The sequence below is a fragment of the Rutidosis leptorrhynchoides genome, chromosome 2 (genome assembly GCF_046630445.1).
Source record: "Rutidosis leptorrhynchoides isolate AG116_Rl617_1_P2 chromosome 2, CSIRO_AGI_Rlap_v1, whole genome shotgun sequence".
NCBI lineage: Eukaryota > Viridiplantae > Streptophyta > Magnoliopsida > Asterales > Asteraceae > Rutidosis > Rutidosis leptorrhynchoides.
Window position 1 is genome coordinate 616,492,459 of NC_092334.1, and position 8,969 is coordinate 616,501,427.

An 8,969-nucleotide genomic window follows, 5' to 3' on the forward strand; every position below is an offset into this window, starting at 1 on the left:
GATTTCATAATCTGGCGCATTAATGTCTGGATGAGTAATTGCGTGACCTTGGCCAGTGCGTTTAGCTCTCATTCGGTCTTCCATACTTAAAGGTTCCAGATTCTCCATAATTGAATTTGTTGAATCGGTATCACTGGATGATTCTGATTTAATAGTTCGTTCCTCAACAATCTCTGTTTGAATGATTGGTGGTTCCGGAGGAAAGTTTAGTGGTTCAGGATCTACGAACCATTCCTGAATATTCCCCGGATTCTCAATTGTAAGGTTGGGTTCAAAAAATGGATTATCGGAAATTTGAACTGAAGTACTTGGTTGACTAGATGACGATTCTAAAGAAAAATCAACGGCGGTTATATTTGCTAAATGTCTTGATCTAGTTACAGGTGGTGAACGTACAAAAGGTGATGAACGTCTTGCTCGGTGCATTCACTGAATATCCTATTAGTTTTTAAAAGGAAAGAAAAATTATAATAAGTTATCCAATCAATAGACTTTTCTGATTTTGCCCACGTTTCGAATAGCCAAAAGATGCAGCAGAGGGGCAGGATTCGTTTGGTCTCAATATAATTGAGGACTGTTTGGCTCCAATAACCCGGTCCACGTACAAATCCAACTATTACTACGAACCAGAAAATTTTGATGTCTATCAATTTAACCACTCAAAATAAATTTTCGTAATTTTAAGAAATTTAGATAAGAAGTAGAAAAAATTCTAAGTCCTAAAAACTAGAATAGCGAGAAATAGGAGAGAAAAAGAGTTCGTCGAAAAAGGTCGAAAAAGAAAAAAAATGGTTGAAAAATAAAAGGTGACGGAAAAATAAAAGAAACTTATAAAAACTTAAAAATACTTTACTAACCTAACCTTATTACTACAACTAACTTAAAATTATAATCGCAAATTGAAATTACTAATTGGAATGATAATTGATACATAGTAAAAGGTGTCTAAAAATATTAAAGCTTACAGGAAAAACTAAATCCCAAATGGAAATAACTTAAAAAGAAACTAAAACTTAAAAAGGTGTCGCAAAATTCTAAAGTACCTAAATCTTAGTCTAAAGAAAAAGCACTTAAGGAATTCTACGGCAAAGCCTAAAAATATAGGAGTAAAAATAACTATAGCAAAAACTAAGTTTAAAATTAAATATGAGCTAAAAATACAAATATTACGCTACAACGATTAAAAAGGGACAAAATATAAAAATATACAAAAAGTTGTAAAAAGTACAATTTTTATAAAAATATTATTTTTATATTATTTATTTAATTAGACTATTAATTTTACAATTTTAATAAAACTAATTAAACAAAATACATAAATTAAATAAAAATTAAAAATAAAACTAAAACTAATAATAATAATAATAATAATTAGGTAATAATAATAATTATAATTAATAATAACCCGTAATCAATGCTCGATTAGGGCTTCCTGTCGCCTGTCAGATACCCTCCGCGAGTCGCGGCAATTAAAGCGTCAAACCCCGCGAGTCGCGGGGTTCCAGAATTCAGCTGACAGGTTATAATTTTTACGCGTTTTTCTTTATATTTTTTTTTTATTTTCTGTTTTCTGTTTTTAAATAAATAAAAGATTTTAAAATAAAACTTATATTTTTATAAACTAAAATAAAAATAAAGAAACTTATAAAACTTAAATATTTAACAAAATCTTAAAAATACATATATTTTTGTTTTTCTTTTTATATTTTTGAATAATTAAAACGTATTTTTACAAAAGCGAATTTTAATAAAAGTAACTAAAAATCTTCTTTTTTTTTTATATTAGCGTTGCGCTTCCGGCGTTTAAGAGTGTTCCCCGGCAGCGGCGCCAAAAATACTTGATGTCGTGCGAGGTGTATATAAAATAGTTTATATTTTACTAGGAAAAACTATTAAATACGATACAATTTTACACAAGATATTTATTTATTTATAGAATGGATATACTTAAACCTTGCTACAACACTTATAGGCAGTGTACCTAATCGTACAGTAGTGTAGTTTTTAGTAAGTCCGGTTCGTTCCACAGGGAAATCTTTAAACAAAGCTCGACGCTATATTAGTTTACTTTTATAAAAATACAAACATATATATAAGTAATATTATTATTATAAAGGGGGGTTTTTACCGTTTAATGACCGGTTTGTCGATTTTAAGACTTTAGTCGCAGTTAAAACCTAATGTAAAATATAAAATAAATACAAGACTTAAATTAAAGCGTAAAGTAAATAATGATAATGAAATTGCGAATAATAAAAGTGTGATAAAATAAAATTGCGATAATTAAAAAGTACGATAATTAAAAGTGCGATTAAATAACAATAAATAAAAGTGCGATAATTAGAAGTGCAATTAAATATAAAATAAAGGAAATTAAATATGAAATAAAAGAATTATGCTTATTTAAACTTCCGTAATCATGATGTTTGACGTGTTGATTTTAGTTTTATGCCCATGGGTTAATTGTCCTTTGTCCTGGATTATTTAATATGTCCGTCTGGTTTTTGTCCATAACAGTCCATCAGTCATAAATATAAATTGCAAGTGTCCTTGTCAAATTATTATTATACCCGAAGTTAAATATTCCAACTAATTGGGGATTCGAATTGTAACAAGGTTTTAATACTTTGTTTAATGAATACACCAGGTTATCGACTGCGTGTAAACCAAGGTTTTACTACTTTGTTAACAATTACACCAATTACCCTTGAATGTAATTTCACCCCTGTTTTAATTATTCTAGTGGCTATTAATCCATTCCCATGTCCGGTTAAGTGAACGATTATTCGTACATATAAATACCCCGCCCATCGTGTCCGATCGAGTGTATATGGTAATTTATAGGGACGCCCAATTGTAAATCTTTATATTAACATTAACAAACTTTCATTTAGTTAAACAAATATAAAGCCCATTAATAGCCCATAGTCTAATTTCCACAAGTGTCGTTCTTTTGTCCAAACCCCAATTATGGTACAAAGCCCAATTACCCAATTTTAGTAATTAGCCCAACATCATGATTACTTCGTTTTAAATAAGCATAATAATAACTTAGCTACGAGACATTAATATAAAAAGGTTGAACATAACTTACAATGATTAAAAATAGCGTAGCGTTACACGGACAGAATTTCGACTTACACCCTTACAACATTCGCTAACATACCCTTATTATTAGAATTAAAATTAAAATTAAAATTAAAATATAAATTATATATATATATATATATATATCGTATGAATGAGAGAAGAGAGAAATAGAATATGAAATTTGATCAGAATTCGGTTTGCTTTATAGCCAGAGTTGAATTTTGGGGCTCCGCGACTCGCGGCAAAATCCCCTTCAAACTCCGCGAGTCGCGGAGGTTAATTTTACAGCTCAGTCCTTGGAGTTTTCTCTGCCGACGGTTTTTAATATATATATATAATATATATATAATTAATATAAGTAATTATATATTATATTATATTTATATACATAGTTAACTTGTAATTTTTAGTCCGTTGCGTCGAGCGTTAAGAGTTGACTCTAGTCCCGGTTCCGGATTTTCGAACGTCCTTGCGTACAATTTTATATTTTGTACTTTGCGTTTTGAATCTTGTACTCTTGTAATTTCGAGACGTTTCTTATCAATAATTGGAACCTTTTTGATTGTCTTTTGTACTTTTGAGCTTTTTGGTCGTTTGCGTCTTCAATTCGTCGAATCTGTCTTTTGTCTTCACCTTTTATTATTTAAACGAATATCTCTTGTAAATAGAACAATTGCAACTAAAAGCTTGTCTTTCTTGAGGAATAATGCTATGAAATATATGTTCGTTTTTAGCATTATCAGGTAACAACGCGTAATCTATCTACCTGCAACAAATAAAAACCAATAACTTTATACAAAATTTCATGAAATAAGTAGTTCACATGTGTAAGTTAATACGATGTTATATAGTATTTGTTAGGTGGAATAGAAACAAAAACAATATCAAAGGTATCGTTGAATTAATGATAACCCGAAAAACGAAATAACCTAAAGTTGAATGCCATAATATTGATAACCAACCAGACTTTGCAGTTGATTTTTTGGTCGAGTTTCCCACATATTACTCATGATTCTAATCTCTTAACGTGTTGATGAACATTAGAGAGCAAAAGTTGTTTGCTTTATTTTGAGTATACTTTGGATCTCATTTTAGGTAAGAGCGAGCAAATTATCTGTCAACAACAAATCGATATTTTCTTTCTGGTGTTTGATCTTTCCTTCTAGTGTTTGATCTTTCCTTCCAAGTCCATTACACATGCCTAAGGCAAATACAGAAATGTTATATATATATATATATATATATATATATATATATATATATATATATATATATATATATATATATATATATATATATATATAGTGGTAGGATCAAGAGGGAAGTAACCATTCGGGGGGAAGCAAAAACTTTTTTTTTCGTTTTTTGAAAAAACTTTGTTCACGAACATTATAGATGAGATGAAAATATGAACATTTAGTAGAGACACTTTGTGATAAATATTTTTATTTTGGCGGGAAAACGCTCAAAGAAGTAATATATAACAATTATCGTGTTTTTCGAGCGTATTTTGAGGTTTTAGCTATTGGGGTTTAGATATTAGGGTTTAGATATTAGGGTTTATAGGGTTTAGATATTAGGGTTTAGAAATATAGGGTTTAGGGTTTAGATTTAGGGTTTAGATTTAGAATTTAGATTGATTTTTTAACACGAACGGTTTAGAGTTTAGGGTTTAGGGTTTAGGGTTTGGTGTTTTGGGTTTATCCATAAACCCAAAACACCAAACCCTAAACCCTAAACTCTAAATCGGGGTAAATTTTACTTCACAAAACATGGAAAAAAAACGTTCATATTCTTCACGAACAATATTATCTTGAATGTTATTTTTGTCGATCGTTTTCCCGCCTAAATAATAACATTCATCACGAAGTGTCTCTTCTAAATGTTCATATTTTCGTGTGATCTTAATGCCGGAAAAAAAAATTCAAAAAAAACGAAGAAAAAAAATTTGCTTCCCCCCGATTAGTTACTTCCCCATTGATCCTGTCTATATATATATATATATATATATATATATATATATATATATATATATATATATATATATATATATATATATATATATATATATATATATATATATATATATATATATATATATGGATCTGTCAATGACCAAGATGTTGCCACCCACAAGCCGATCTTCCAACTAAGTATTCAAATGGAGCAACAAACTGATATACTAATCATTGCATATAAATTTAGTTAATGACCGATTTAAACATGGTTATAAGTATGTATTGCTACACAAAGTTTAGCACTGCAAATTATTAAAACACTAGCTGAATACCCGCGAATTTGCGAGCTTTGTGAGGGTTTATTCACGAGTAATGTTTATAATCAATGTATTAAATTAAAGTAGTAGTGTTGTATTATATTCAATCTATATATTCAATCGAGCAAGCTAAAATAAAAAATAAAAATAAAAAAACAAACCATTTTATTCTATATATATACACACACATCACATAGACACACATTTGATCTGTATGAGACCCGATTCCAAGTCTAACCCTCCCAAACTCATCCATTTTGCAACCTCTGATCAACATCAAGTTTTGTAGGTGATAATGGTGAAGCCTGTTCATCAATAGGTATCTCTTTGAGCTGAAAATTCACCACTGTCATCCCATTAAATGATTTCAACGAACAAAAAAACCTATATGTACCTACAAACAAACCAACATTATGTTTTTTCATTAGATTAATCAGAGGGCAGAGTTTGTCAAACACTTAAGCATCTGATCTAATTAGTATACTTCCAAACAACAAAAGCTCACAAAAAAATGCACTTCTACAACCCATTTTCACATAATCATCATAGTAAGAATATTAACTCCTATGTAAGTGAGTACAACCTATTTTTAGTTAATTTTCTACCTCATGTTCTCCAAATTACTATACTAAAACAGCTGACCAATACACCAAAAACACAAATTTAGACACTTTTTCTATATTGAACCCGAAAGCCAAGAGCAGCAACGGGGGCTTTTCGAGTAGTTTGGAGAAGGGGATCCTTTGCATCGGTATATTCTAGGTGCATCGTCCTAATTTATAAGGTATTAAAGGTAGCGACAAAACTGAAATTAAAAGGCATAAAATGTAAGCATAAGTTAAACCACCTAGCACTCAAGCTGAATATTATGTTTATGTCGATAATAATAATAATCACAAGTTCAAGAAGAGCATATTGACTACTTTACAAACATATATTGAAGCTAATAGAGAAAAAGAACCTTAATTGTGATTAGAGAACCATTGTATGCATCGAAAGAAGTCGGTTGTTTGATGGCTAGGAAAGGGGCATTGGGCGTATCCAAGATCCTCATACTAAGACCTGATCTTCTGCTGCCAACCTAATACGAAGAAAATTCATAATACAAAGCAATATAATCAAGAGTAATAAGGTTGACACATACAACATACGCATTGTTTCCATAAAATATAAGAAAAGAGAACATTAGTATGAAAATGATTATTACCTCATTATATCGAGAGCAACTTTATGATCAACATATTCTTTCAACATACATAAATATTTGTTGGGTAGGTCGTAGATTTGCCATTTAAACAAAAAAAAAATTAATAAAAGAGATACAAAGATTTTCCTCTTAAAAACGAAAACAAAAAATATAAAGGAGGTAAAATAAGACAACTTGATTCAACGTGATTATATCTCTAAATGTACAGGTCACATTTATTTCCAAAGTAGACATTATACCAGCAACACATTTAATTTCTCCTCGTCCAAACCTACCAACTGGACCAGCATACATTTGTGTTCGTCTCATGCATTTCTGAAAATCTAAAGTTTCATTATCATTATCAGATACAAAAGATAATCATAATTTGTGTAGCTTAATAAATTAAACGTTCAAAGAACTCAGACAAAAAACTTTATTTGTATGTGATTAAAAACATATTGAATCAAAACACATATGGATCTTAGAACATAAATACTCTAACTAAAACCTATTTGATTTCATGAATCAATATCAGTATAATGATCGATTAAATTGGAAGTTGAAAAAAGATTTGAATACCTGAGTTGGTATTCTACATCTGATTATTCTGTCTCATTTCGAGTAATCTTGGGGACGAAACCATTCCAATTGAATTTGATTTTAGATTTGTGTTTTGGGAGGAATTTTTTGGGGTTTTTTGACATCTGCACAATCGTGAATGAAACTGAGTTGGTACACGACCTTACGATTGACATAGATTCGATCGTATAGATGAATCAGAGATTCTGATGATGATAAAGACCCAAGTGATACGTGATATTGCTTGAACCCCTAATTTCCCTGATTTGTTCCGTGTTGATTTCGATGGACAGGGGTATAGAGGAGAATTTAGGTCACTAAGCAACACATATCACGTGATTAATAAGATTAGGGGTGATGGATGGATGAGATTAAATGATCAAGAAGTGATGGATGGCTAGAATGTGATTTTTAGGTCACTAAGCAACCAACTCATTTATAATATTATTATGACTTATGAGTGTATAGAGATTACAAAGGCAACTTTGCCTGGATGGTTAGCGGCTGTGATTGTGTTTCACGGAACCCACCCATATTCATTTTCATCTAATCTATTAGTTTTAAGGGTAGTTATGTAAACTAACAAATGTTCAAGTAATGAATAATATAAATGTGAAGATGACTAATTAATCAAGGGGCAATTGATGGTCATTTTTGAATCCAATGGCTTTGAATGAGGTATTTTAAATGATTATTACTCAAAAAGAATTTTTCTTTAAATATATATAGGGGATAATCCATGAGACCTAAAGCATTTGTTAGCTCATTACACACTAATCAAAATGCATCACTCAACTCACTCCAATAAGGTGAGTAGCAACTACACATATAAGTTATATTTTTACCTTCCAGAATGCTGAAAAATGAACATTAATAGAACTATCCCTTCAAGGTCTCTGCACACATTATTCTTATGAACTGGTTGTTCCCTTTCTAGGTCCTATATTGCTGGAAATCGGCCACTAAAGTGTGTAAAAGACTGACTAACTAACCAGCTGAATCGTGACCCTCTTTAATGAAAAAATAAAAACAATATCAATATAAGAAACAGAACAACAACAACATGTCCTATAGAGGGAGGAATATGAACTCAATTTTTTACTGATCATGGGTAAATCTTGGTTATACATTATTTGCTAAATCATAAAATCGAATAAGCAATATAATAACAGTTTTTGTCATATAATATAATAATTTAACTATTATATATAACAATGAAAAAAAAGATACAGAGAAGGTGTGAGAGGATCAACCCATTCTAGCCTATTTTGACCCGTCTAGAAATCTTGCCCTTTTTGACCAATCATCAGGCCTACAGTGTTGCTTCCTATATTGATCTATTAAGAAACATGGTGGACAAATTGATCAAAACAAAGATAATTAAAGTTTATCTTCTTATTAAATTTATTATTTATTATACATGAAAATTTTGTATAAGGATGTAAATTTCAACTTACAGTACATGTCATATTCAATGGTATCATTCTCCTCCATGAAAGTGATATAACTTGTTGATTTCGATTAAAGGGAATATGGAAACCTATAAAACCAAGACAAAATTAATGATTAATTCATTTCAGTCACAATATTATTGGCAATATATACCAACTTGCGAAGGCGAACATATGATGTTTAAAAAAAAAACATATATAAACATAAATCGATAAACCTACAACGGAATGACAAACATGAATTCGATATGTATAAATTAAGAAATTAACAATAAAGATATATAATTGTTTGTTTAAATAAATCAAAATCAGTGAAAAACAAAATGAAAATCAAACCTGATGAACAAAGTTAGGGTTAGACAGATCGACGGATACAATCAACCTG